Source organism: Phocoena sinus, chromosome 16, assembly GCF_008692025.1.
Source record: "Phocoena sinus isolate mPhoSin1 chromosome 16, mPhoSin1.pri, whole genome shotgun sequence".
In the NCBI taxonomy this organism is placed as follows: Eukaryota; Metazoa; Chordata; class Mammalia; order Artiodactyla; family Phocoenidae; genus Phocoena; species Phocoena sinus.
Window position 1 is genome coordinate 41,935,685 of NC_045778.1, and position 12,089 is coordinate 41,947,773.

General features: G+C 38.2%; 1 non-coding gene across 1 annotated transcript; it reads right to left on the minus strand.

The window, feature by feature from the left end:
• Positions 1-2,407: 2,407 nt before the first annotated feature.
• Positions 2,408-2,607, minus strand: LOC116742073. Its single transcript, XR_004346346.1, has one exon. It is a non-coding gene; the product is annotated as a U2 spliceosomal RNA (small nuclear RNA).
• Positions 2,608-12,089: the final 9,482 nt, after the last annotated feature.

Sequence of the window (12,089 nt, forward strand, 5' to 3'; positions counted from 1 at the left end):
ATTATTTTCTTGTCAGGAACATTATAAGACTTTTAGTACTTTTTTAAGAAAAAGTTTTTTGATTATCTACTTAATCACAAAGACAAATATCAGGAAAGCTACAACCACACAAAGTACTAAATATGACGTATTTGCATTATATGAGTTGCATCTTAGGATGGTATCTCTTTAAAGAAATTTTCAGGTGATTTATAATGTGATAAATTTTTCATTTGCAAGGAAAGAAGACATATTAATATCAGAAAAAAACTCATAATATTAAAGTTTGTACTCCATGCATTTATCTAACTGAAGAAAAACTTTTCAGAGAGAATAGACTGTGGATTGGAAAGAAATACAATTTTAATGGAAATAAATATTATGAACTAAACTGATAACTGCTGGGTTAATAACTGAAATGAATGGCCAAGTTTCAGAGGTTTATAGAAGTTTAAAAAAATGGGCTCTGGAGACAGGCTGCCTTGATTTGGATATTGGTTCTGCCAGCATAAGTTGTATGACTGTGGGTGAGTTATTTAATTTCTCTTTGTTTCATTGTGCCATCTGTAAAATGGGGGCAATAACAACATCAGTTTCATATGATACTCAGGCACTTAGAATAGTGTTTAGTATAAAATAAATTCTATACAAGGGGTTGTTGTCGTTTTCTAAGAAGGGTATTTGTTGGGCAGCTAAGACAGATACTGGAAGATCACTGGGAAACTGGAGAGTGGAGGTAATAATAAGAGCTGAAATTTTTAAAATATATATTTGCCTCCATGATAGGCAGATGATAAAAACCATCGGCAAGTTCAGTTCATTTGTGAAAAGGACACATACACAGATAATATGCATACATCAGTACATATTTAAGATAGTACGAGAAAATGGAAGTATATATAAAATATATAAACTTATTTTAAAAAATAAGTTAGGGACTTCCCTGGTGGCGCATTGGTTAAGAGTCTGCCTGCCAATATAGGGGACATGAATTCGAGCCCTGGTCTGTGAAGATCCCACATGCTGCGGAACAACTAAGCCTGTGCGCCACAACTGCTGAGCCTGCGCTCTAGAGCCTGCAAGACACAACTACTGAAGCCTGTGTGCCACAACTACTGAAGCCCACGCGCTTAGAGCCCATGTTCTGCAACAAGAGAAGCCACTGCACTGTAGTGCACCGCAACAAAGAGTAGCCCCCGCTCGTGGCAATTAGAGAAAACCTGCGTGCAGCAACGAAGACCCAACAGAGCCAAACAAAAAAAAAAAAAAGAAAAAAGTCAAATAAATTTTCCTGAATAAAGGACAATTAGAAGCTAAAGCATCTAAAAGAGCAAAAATATGTAAGTTTTACAATGTACAGATGTGCATAAAAGTTTAATTCTCTATTGACTTTGATATAGTGTTTGTGTTTAAGGTACTAGGGACACTTGCTGCTACTTCATTATCTTCTCCACTATCCATTGTTGTTATCGTTCTAAAAATGGAAGCCTTCTCAGATAAGTTATTTTCAGAATCCCACTCAAAACTATTCAAAAATGACATTTTCTCTTCCTTCTTAAATAAAAGCTTTGATAAAAGAATGATAACAGCTTCGTGGCAGCATAAGATGACCTTGGTTTTGACCCTCCTTCACAACTAAAATTTGGCATTCATCCATGAACTAAAGTGCCTCTGTGGGAGTTGTGGAATCCGGCAACATACACCAAGGGACCCCAGAGAAGTTCCGCCCCCATATGCATCAGGTAATAGGAAGACAGACTTCAGTACAAGCTGTGGAACCAGCATGGGCATGAGCACTGGCTCCAGCCCTGCTCAGCCACAGAATGGGAGCACCTGAAAAACACTGACTTATGTGGACACACACAGAGGAGAGAGCCTTTGTAGAAGTCCAGGCTTCCAGAGAAGAAGTTTCAGGACTCCTTTGGAGCAAAAAGCCATCTCTTCTGCAGGGGAAAGGGAGAGCAGTGAGTGAGCATCTGGCTTCCCAAGCACTGAAAGAAGCTGTTACAGAAACCCATTTCTCACTCACAGCAGCCAGAGTATTAATCAAGAACTCCAAGATTGGGGAGTGGAGGGGAAGTTAAGGAAAGAGGTAGATAGGAACATCCAAGGGCATTAAAGGGACACAGTTTCAGCTGACTGTATCCTGGACTCCAGCAGAGAGCCCACCCATGAGCTGCAGGGAGAATCGCACCCCAAGATCCCCCAAGTGGCCTTTGAACACCCACAATGACCTGAATTCCAAACACACACCTCCCCCAACTCTGCAGCTGGCTCCTAGTACATGTTCCTGTGGGCGGTGGCACGAGTGAGCTTGGATAGAGAGGGAGCATGTGCAGAAAACAGGCCAGTGTCTGTGGGCAAGGGAGAAACCACAATCTTGAGCTGTAGTACCACCACCTTTGGGAAAACAAAAGAGAGGTTAGCAGCTGCCAGCCTGGTGCATCTTAAGATTGAGAGAAGACATACAAGAATTCTGCCACAAGAGGGAGCAAGAAGTGTGGAGTAGGTATATCCATACAAGGTCAGAGAAAGTCTCAGAATATTGCAACAAGACCAGTGAAGACTATCCCTCACTGATAAGAACAGATACTACACTTGATCTTAGCCAAAAGGCTGAGAAGTGATATACAATGGAATATTCCTCAGCCATAAAAAGGAACGAAATTGAGTTATTTGTAGTGAGGTGGATGGACCTAGAGTCTGTCATACAGAGTGAAGTAAGTCAGAAAGAGAAACAAATACCCTATGCTAACACATATATGTGGGATCTAAAAAAAAGGGACTGATGAACCTAGTGGCAGGGCAGGAATTAAGATGCAGATGTAGAGATGGACTTGAGGACATGGGGTGGGAAGGGGAAGCTGGGGCAAAGTGAGAGAAGCATTGACATATATACACTACCACATGTAAAATAGATAGCTAGTGGGAAGCAGCAGCATAGCACAGGGAGATCAGCTCAGTGCTTTGTGATGACCTACAGGGGTGGGTTAGGGAGGGTGGGAGGGAGGCTCAAGAGGGAGGGGATATGGGGATATATGTATGCATATGGCTGATTCACTTTGTTGTACAACAGAAACTAACATAGCATTGTGAAGCAATTATACTCCAATAAAGATGTATAAAAAAAAAGTATCCCTCATGTGAAGGCAGCTAATAAAGATTGGAGAGGTGACTGCTACTTCAAATTCAAAAACAACAATGCAAACTCCAAAAAAAAGTGAGGAATCAAGAAAACATGATATCAACAAAAGATCACAATAATCATTCTGTAACCAAACCTAAAGTACACAGAGACCTGCAGTTTACCTGATAGAGAATTCAAAATAGCTATTTTGAGGAAACTCAATGAGCTACAAAAAAACACTGTAAGACAATTCAATGAAATCAGGAAAACAAAACACAAATAAAATGAGAAATTCAACAAAGAGCTAGGAATCATTAAAAAAACAACAACAGAAATTCTAAAATTGAAAATTCAGTGAAGGAAATGAAAAATGCAATAGAGAACATCAACATTAGAATAGATCAAGGAGAAGAAACAGTCAGTGAATTAGAGGATACAAACTTTGAAATAACCCAGTAAGAGGAAACAAAGAAAAAAGAATGAAAAAGACCAAAGAAAGTCTACATGAGCTATGGAATACCATTGAAAGAGCCAAAATCAGGATCATTGGAGCTCCATAAGGAGGCGAGAAGGAGGCAGAAAGATTATTTAAAGAAATAATGACTGAGAATTTCCCAACCTTGGGGGGGAGACTGGACTTCTAGTTCATGAAGCTAACAAATTACCTCATTATTTCATTACAAAAAGATCTTCTGCAAGACACACTATAATGAAATTGTCAAAAATCAAAGACAAAGAATCCTAAAAGCAGCAAGAAGAAAAAAGACTGTAACCTACAAAAGAATCTTCATTAAGCTATCAGCAAGTTTCTCAGCAGAAACACTTACAGGCCAGTAGAGAGTGGGATTATATATTCAAAGTTCTGAAAGAAAAAAATCGCCAACCAAGAATACTCTGCATGGCAAAATTATCCTTCAGGTATGAAGGAAAAATAAAGACTTTCTCTGAAACACAAAAGCTGAGGGAGTTTGTCTCCACTGGGTCTGCCTTATAAAAAATGATGAAAGGATTTCTTCAAGTGAAATGAAAAGAAGCTAATTAGTTAAGTGAAAATATACAAAAATATAGAACACACTGGGAAAGTTAAATGTATAGTCAAATTCAGAAACCTCATTCTGTAATATGATGGCAAGTTACCACTGAACTATAGTATAAAGGTTAAAGGAAAATAGCATTAAAAATAACTATAATTTAATAATATATAGTCTAAAAAACGTACAATATAAAAAGAGATAAATTGTGACATTAAAAAAGTAAATGGGAAGGAGTAAAAGGGTAGATTTTTTTGTATTTAATCAAAGTTAAGTTGCTATCACCATAAAATAGACTTTTTAAATCTGTAAGATGTCACCCTCACATGGTGACCACAGAGCAAAAACCTATATTAGATTCGCAAAAGATGAAGAGAAGGAAATCAGAGCATACCCCCACAAAAAAATAATCAATTCACAAAAAAAGGCATAAAGAGAGGGAAAAACAGCAATGGAATTATAAAAGATCAAGAAAGCAATTAATACAATGGCATTAATAAGTCCTTACATAGCAATAATCACTCTAAACACAAATTTATTGAATTATCCAATCAAAAAGCACAAAGTTTTTACCCTTTGACCAATATCACCCAATTCTCCTACCCCCCAGCCCCTGGTAACCACCATTTTACTCTCTGCATCTACAAAGCTTTTACTTTGTTAGAAGAGGAATAGAGTTTCCAAATCTAAAACATGACATAGTGATTATAGTTAACAATATTGTGTTATATATTTGAAAGTGGCTAATAGAGTAGACCTTAAATGTTCTCACACAAAAAAGAAATGATAATTATGTGACATGATTCAGGTGTTAACTAATGCTATGGTGGTAATCATATTGCCACCATAGCATTAGTTCAAATCAACACCCTCGACATCTTAAACTTACACAATATGTCAATTATATCTCAGTAAATTTAAAAAATAGGAAATAAAGAACAAAAATGGGAAAAAATTTGATACAAAATTGTTACCAAAAAACCAAAAATGTGTACAGAGGAATACGAAAAAGGGGGAGGGGAGAAAAGTAAATGAGTGGGGAATAGAAGTGACTTTACGCAAAATAATTGAACCTGCACATGATATGATAGAAACATTTTCCTCAGTTACTGAGAAGATTGCAAGTAAATCTAGAATAGTAGAGACTAAAAATAGCTTGGAAAGTTAACAGACTACTGGATAAAATAAATATTGATGTTATCAATCAAAGAACAACAGATAGAATGATTCCATAAGCACATGAAATTTTCTCAAAATTAAAGTTTGCAAGGTGATTAACATGAAATCAAAACTATCTGTCTAAACAAGAGCAGTGGCCTTTGTCATATCTGAAAATTTAAAAAAAGTTTGAATAACACTTGATTTGAGATTTTATTTCAATTTTAGCATGGCCTATTTTAGAAATTTTGAAGTAGCATTACATAGAGTGTAGTGAGAACAGCATTGAACTATAAAAGTGGAAGAAGGCATTGGAAATGTGGATACTCATAACTGCAAATGTGATGCTGTGGTACTTTCTGGTGTTTATGGACATGTACGACTGGTACCCACATTCCTTGTAAAGTACTGACTTCTGCTTTTTCCACTCCCCACCCCCGGCTCACTTGCATCTCTATTTCATGGCTAATGTAATGGCTGAAGAAGTCATAACTAGTTATTAACTGAACAATTACAACAATTAATAACAATTGTTAACTTGAATATCTCCAAGGTGAAGAGAGGTCAACTAACTAAAATCCATGGAAAACTGAAAAAGTTTTAAAAATGTCACTTACATATACTATAACAGATCTATGAAGTACATACATATATGCATTCATAAACACATATCTAGTCAATATATAGCTATGTCTATAACAAAATATTTGGTTTGACTCACTAGCAGGGCTTCCCTATGATGTTTCGGTAAACCAGTGAGCATATTTTAATTGTTAAAAAGTGCTGTCATAAACTAAATGGATCAGATGAAGATATGTGCTAAAAACCGTTCAGACGCTCTATGAGGAATACAGGGAAGGTATATTCCGAATCTGCCTGATAAATTTGTTCATATAGTTGATATTATATATCAAGCATATTTTGATATATAATATCAAAAGCATAAGCATATTGATATTATAATCAATATATTTGCTATCATATATCAAGCATATTTTAATAAATAATTACTTGAAGTATACCTCCCTTATTCCTAAAAGGGTCTGAAGTTGGTGCAAAAAAATAGCAAAGAATTAAAAGAAACACATTAACAAAATGGGGGAAAGAAAAGAACACAAAATATAGATTATACTCTGAATTCCTGGAACTACTTACTAAGACCAATCTGTAATAGTTTCTCTTTTTCCTCCTCCTCGTCCTTCTTCATCTTCATTAGTTTAAAATCTAAAGAAAAAAGATATCAGCACTTATTTATTGAGAAGGTATTTTGTGGATATATCAAACCTCAACCATTTGAAATCTTTACTGTTTAGCATTGAATGATGGCGTAGAACTCCATCATAGTGTATCTTACTTTTACTTGAAGAGGGGCACAAATTATATAATAGCTAATACTTATTCAATACTTACTAAATGCCAGATGCTGTTCTAAGAACCTTACCTGTTGAAACTCATAATTCTCTCAAACCAGCCATGTAATAAATACTATTATTATCTTCACTTTATAGAACCTGGTGTCCTGAGAGTTTTAGGTTATAACTTTATATGGAACATATCCGAACCTTACAGAGCCAGTGATCTTAACCACTATGTTACACTGACTGTGAGTATACCACAGATTGACATATTTCTCTCAAACATGATAACCACGTAAAAAACTAAAAATATAATACAATACTTCTTGCCACTAAGTCATGTAATAATTACTTATTGAGTAACTATTATTGTCCTAGGAAAATATTAAGTTATGTTATAAAATGTCCTCTGATACTTATTTTAAAAGATGATGCTCTATATTTTTACTCTTATTATATTTGGATTTCTTGAAAATATCTTTGAATGGAAATAATTTTATTTATATTTCAACCAATGCAAATAAAAATCTATATTAAATATTTATTTATTTATTGTTTTCATATATATTATCCCAGGATTATAGTCTACTCCAAATGAAATTCAGCCGAATCTAAATAATTTTAACAATAGACCTCAGGCAATTTTCTCAGTTGTTTACACAAACTATAACTGAATAATGAGATGGCAAGTTTTGTTGTAATTTTAAGTCTACCTTGTTATTCACTTAGCTTTTGTTCCCATCCTGATTCAGTATGCCATTGTGATTACAGCATGTGTGTTGGCAACAAATTCATAACTGTGTTATGACTCTATTTTCATATCTCTGAAACATCCATGAAAGTATGTGTGCCTGGGGTAGTTTGGAGGAATTAATGAGATAATGTAGGTAAAGCACTGTTGCCAGCATATACTGGCTTTTAATAGGCCAGAATATAGTGGTTTTTAAAAAGCCATTTTAATAATAGTTTATAAACCATATTTGATATCTCAAATATCTCTCTTTTGACTACATTGGTAGCCTTGAAATTCTCCAGCAGTGGCCTCTTTCATTATTTGTCATATTATACAGACACTGAGCACTTACTGAACTCAAGATGTGTGCAAAGTGTTTGATATACAAAAATCTTGGCCGGCCCTGTTACCTTACTGCATTAGATTTAATAATTAAAGCATTATTTGGGTTAGACCAAAATATCACAAACTTCCTTGGGTAAGGTGTTATAGAGAGGGAGAACAGGATGTACTTCTTTCTCAGTACATTTTATCCGTGGGGATAGTGATGAGCCAAGTGACACACCCCTGAACAACTGAACACTCTCTTCCAGTTCTAGTGCTATAAATATGTAAATTATAGATTATTCCTAAGTAATTTTTTTCCTGCAAAATGTTTCTCTACCTTGTCTGGCTTGGCCAGTTTTACAGGCTTCTCAGTTCCTTCTCATTAGGCTATTTTTGTTTGTTTGTTTCTCGAATCAACATACAACAGAATTTAACAAAAGACAGGTGCAAACTATTTGAAAACTCATGAGATATTATTTTGATAGATTCAGTAGAGGGAAATCCCAGTAACTATTGGCTTGGGGAAATTCTGGCATCTGTATTTGGCACAGAACTGATCAGCAAAACTTATGCTGCACTTGAATTCAGATAAACACACACACACACATACAAACATATACAGAAAAATGGTTTTGAAAAGAAGCTGTCTAGGTTGGAGAAAAGGTTTCTATAAATGAAGGAAATAGGCTTTCTTTAGGCATGATACATTTGATTGCTTTTTAAATTTTCCCATCAAGCGGGATGTAAATGTAAATTTGAACTGTAGAATTGAGAGAAATGACTGAATATTTCAGCATTCCTAAACATAAGTATACTCACAAATATCGTTGTGAAATTGGAAACTTGAGAAAAGTGTCTGTATTACGTTCCTTGATAACTACACTCCTGTTCCATTTATCCATTAAAATCTGATGGTGCACACACTCGATTGTGACACATTCAACTTGCTTTTCATCAAAGATTATTCATTTTCATAGCAACTACTGAGATTAGGAACTAGCACCATACTCTCTATATTACTTTCCTATTCGTGGAGGAAGGATGGACATAGAAGAAAGTAGATGACCAAGGGCAGGAAAAGCAATCAAAATATAAATTTTCATTTCATAAATAAATGAGTTAGTATCAAACATATGGATAGTATAGAAATCAGTTCAAAGTAAATGCTAAATATTAGTAATTATTAAAATAACCCAGGTATTATCCAGGACCCTCCCTGCTTCTTGAGATCTGAGTAAAAAATGCTTGAAATGCCCCAAATTCCATAGATTATGGATGTCCAAAACTGTTAAAAGAATTTCAAGTTTCTCAGGTAAATATATTATAAATTTGCATTTATATTTGAAGTCAAAGGCTAATTTATTTTTCTTCTATATTCTTCATCCTCTCATATTTCATAGCAGATAGGAAGTATTCAATTAAGTTGCACGAAAGGTAACATCTCAGGTTAAAAGCATGATGTCTTGGGCATAATAGCATTTAAATAAAGATTTTTAAAATTCAATTCAATTAAATATTAAAAAGAGACATTATTTGAAGCAATAAATTTAGTAAGTAAATTTAATTGTAAATGATCAAGGTGTTAATACTGCTAACAACTAAGAACGATTAACGTAAGAAAAGCAAACACGCAAGTTTCCTGTTGTTAGCTGAGGTGTTTGTTAGGCTCTGGAGTGAGCAGCCAGGCAAGGTAATAAAGAAGAAAAGATACCTCCTGTATATGACAGAATACCCTCATCTATAAATCAGTTACAAGAAAAAACAGGAGGGGACCTTGAAGATGGCGGAAGAGTAAGACGCGGAGATCGCCTTCCTCCCCACGGATACACCGGAAATACATCTACACGTGGAACAACTCCTACAGAACACCTACTGAAGGCTGGCAGAAGACCTCAGACCTCCCAAGAGGCAAGAAACGCCCCACGTACCTGGGTAGGGCAAAAGAAAAAAAGAAAAAACAGAGACAAAGGAATAAGGACGGCACCTGCACCAGTGGGAGGGAGCTGTGAAGGAGGAAAAGTTTCCACACACTAGGAAGCCCCTCCGCAGGCGGAGACTGCGGGAGGCGGAGGGGGGAGCTTTGGGACCGCGGAGAGGTGCACAGCGACGGGTGCGGAGGTCAAAGCGGGGAGATTCGCGCACAGAGGATAGTTGCCGACTGGCACTCACCAACCCGAGAGGCTTGTCTGCACGCCCGCCAGGGCGGGCGGGGCTGCGAGCTGAGGCTCGGGTTTCGGTTTTGGACGGAGCTCAGGGAGAGCACTGGGGTTGGCGGCTTGAACATAGGCTGAAGGGGTTAGTGCACCACGACTAGCCGGGAGGGAGTTCGGGGAAAAGCCTGCACCTGCCGAAGAGGCAAGAGACTTTTTCTTCCCTCTTTGTTTCCTGGTGCGCGAGGAGAGGGGTTTAAGAGCGCTGCTTAAAGGAACTCCAGAGACGGGCGCGAGCCGCGGCTAAAAGCGCGAACCCCAGAGACGGGCGGGAGACGCTAAGGCTGCTGCTGCCGCCACCAAGAGGCCTGTGTGCGAGCATAGGTCACTCACCGCGCCCCTCTTCCGCGGAGCCTGTGCAGCCCGCCACTGCCAGGTTCCCGGGATCCAGGGACAACTTCCCCGGGAGAACGCACGGCAGGCCTCAGGCTGGTGCAACGTCACGCCGGCCTCTGCCGCAACGTCACGCCGCCTCTGACGCCGCAGGCCCGCCCCGCACGCAGTGCCCCTCCTCCCCCCCCACACCCCCGGCCTGAGTGAGCCGGAGCCCCCGAATCAGCGGCTCCTTTAACCCCGTCCTGTCTGAGCAAAAAACAGACGCCCTCCAGAGACCTACACGCAGAGGCAGGGCCAAATCCAAAGCTGGGCCCCTGTGAGCTGTGAGAACAAAGGAGAGAAAGGGAAATCTCTCCCAGCAGCCTCAGAAGCAGCGGATTAAAGCTCCACAATCAACTTGATATACCCTGCATCTGTGGAATACCTGAATAGACAAGGAATGATCCCAAATTGAAGAGGTGGAATTTAGGAGCGAGATCTATGATTTTTTTTCCCTTTTCCTCTTTTTGTGAATGTGTACGTGTATGCTTCTGTGTGAGATCTTGTCTGTATACTCTTGCTTCCACCATTTCTCCTAGGGCTCTATCCATCCATGGTTTTTAAAAAAAATTTTTTTTCTTAATAATTAATTTTAATTGTAATAACTTTATTATACTTTACCTTCATTCCTTCTTTCCTTCCCTCCCTTAGACAACGAATCAACCCAAATTGAGGAGGTGGTCTCTGAGAGCAAGATTTATGATTTTTCCCCCTTTACCTCTTTTTGTGAAGGTGTATGTGTATGCTTCTGTGTAAGATTTTCTCTGTATAGCTTTGCTTCCAACATTTGTCCTAAGGTTCTATCCGTCCCTTTTTTTTTTTTCTAAATATTTTTTAATTCAATAACTATAATATATTTTATTTTATTTTTACTGTATCTTCTTTCTTTCTGTCTTTTTTCCTTCTTTCCCTCCTTCCTTCCTTCCTTCCTTCCTTCCTTCCTCCCTCACTCCCTCCCTCCCTCCTTTCTTTCCTTCTTTGCTTCTTTCTTCCTTCCTTCCTTTCCTCCTTTCCTTCTTTCTTTACTCATACTTCTAATAATTCTCTCTACTTTTTCTCCCTTTTATTCTGAGCTGTGTGGATGAAAGGCTCTTGGTGCTCCAGCCCAGGAGTCAGGGCTCTGCCTCTGAGGTAGGAGAGCCAACTTCAGGACACTGGTCAACAAGAGACCTCCCAGCTCCACATAATATTAAACGGTGGAAATATCCCAGAGACCTCCATCTTAACACCAGCACCCAGCTTCACTCAACGACCAGCAAGCCACAGTGCTGGACAACCTATGCCAAACAACTAGCAAAACAGGAACACAACCCCACCCATTAGCAGAGAGGCTGCCTAAAATCATAATAAGGCCACAGACACCCCAAAACACACCACCAGACGTGAACCTGCCCACTAGAGAGACAAGATCCAGCCTCATCCAGCACAACACAGGCACTAGTCCCCTCCACCAGGAAGCCTACACAACCCACTGAAACAACCTTAGCCACTGGAGACAGACATCAAAAACAATGGGAACTACGAAAGTGCAGCCTGCAAAAAGGAGACCCCAAACACAGTAAGATAAGCAAAATGAGAAGACAGAAAAACACACAGCAGATGAAGGAGCAAGATAAAAATGCACCAGACCTAACAAATGAAGAGGAAATAGGCAGTCTACCTGAAAAAGAATTCAGAATAATGATAGTAAGGATGATCCGAAATCTTGGAAGTAGAATGGACAAAATGCAAGAAACAGTTAACAAGGACCTAGAAGAAATAAAGATGAAACAAGCAATGATGAACAATGCAATA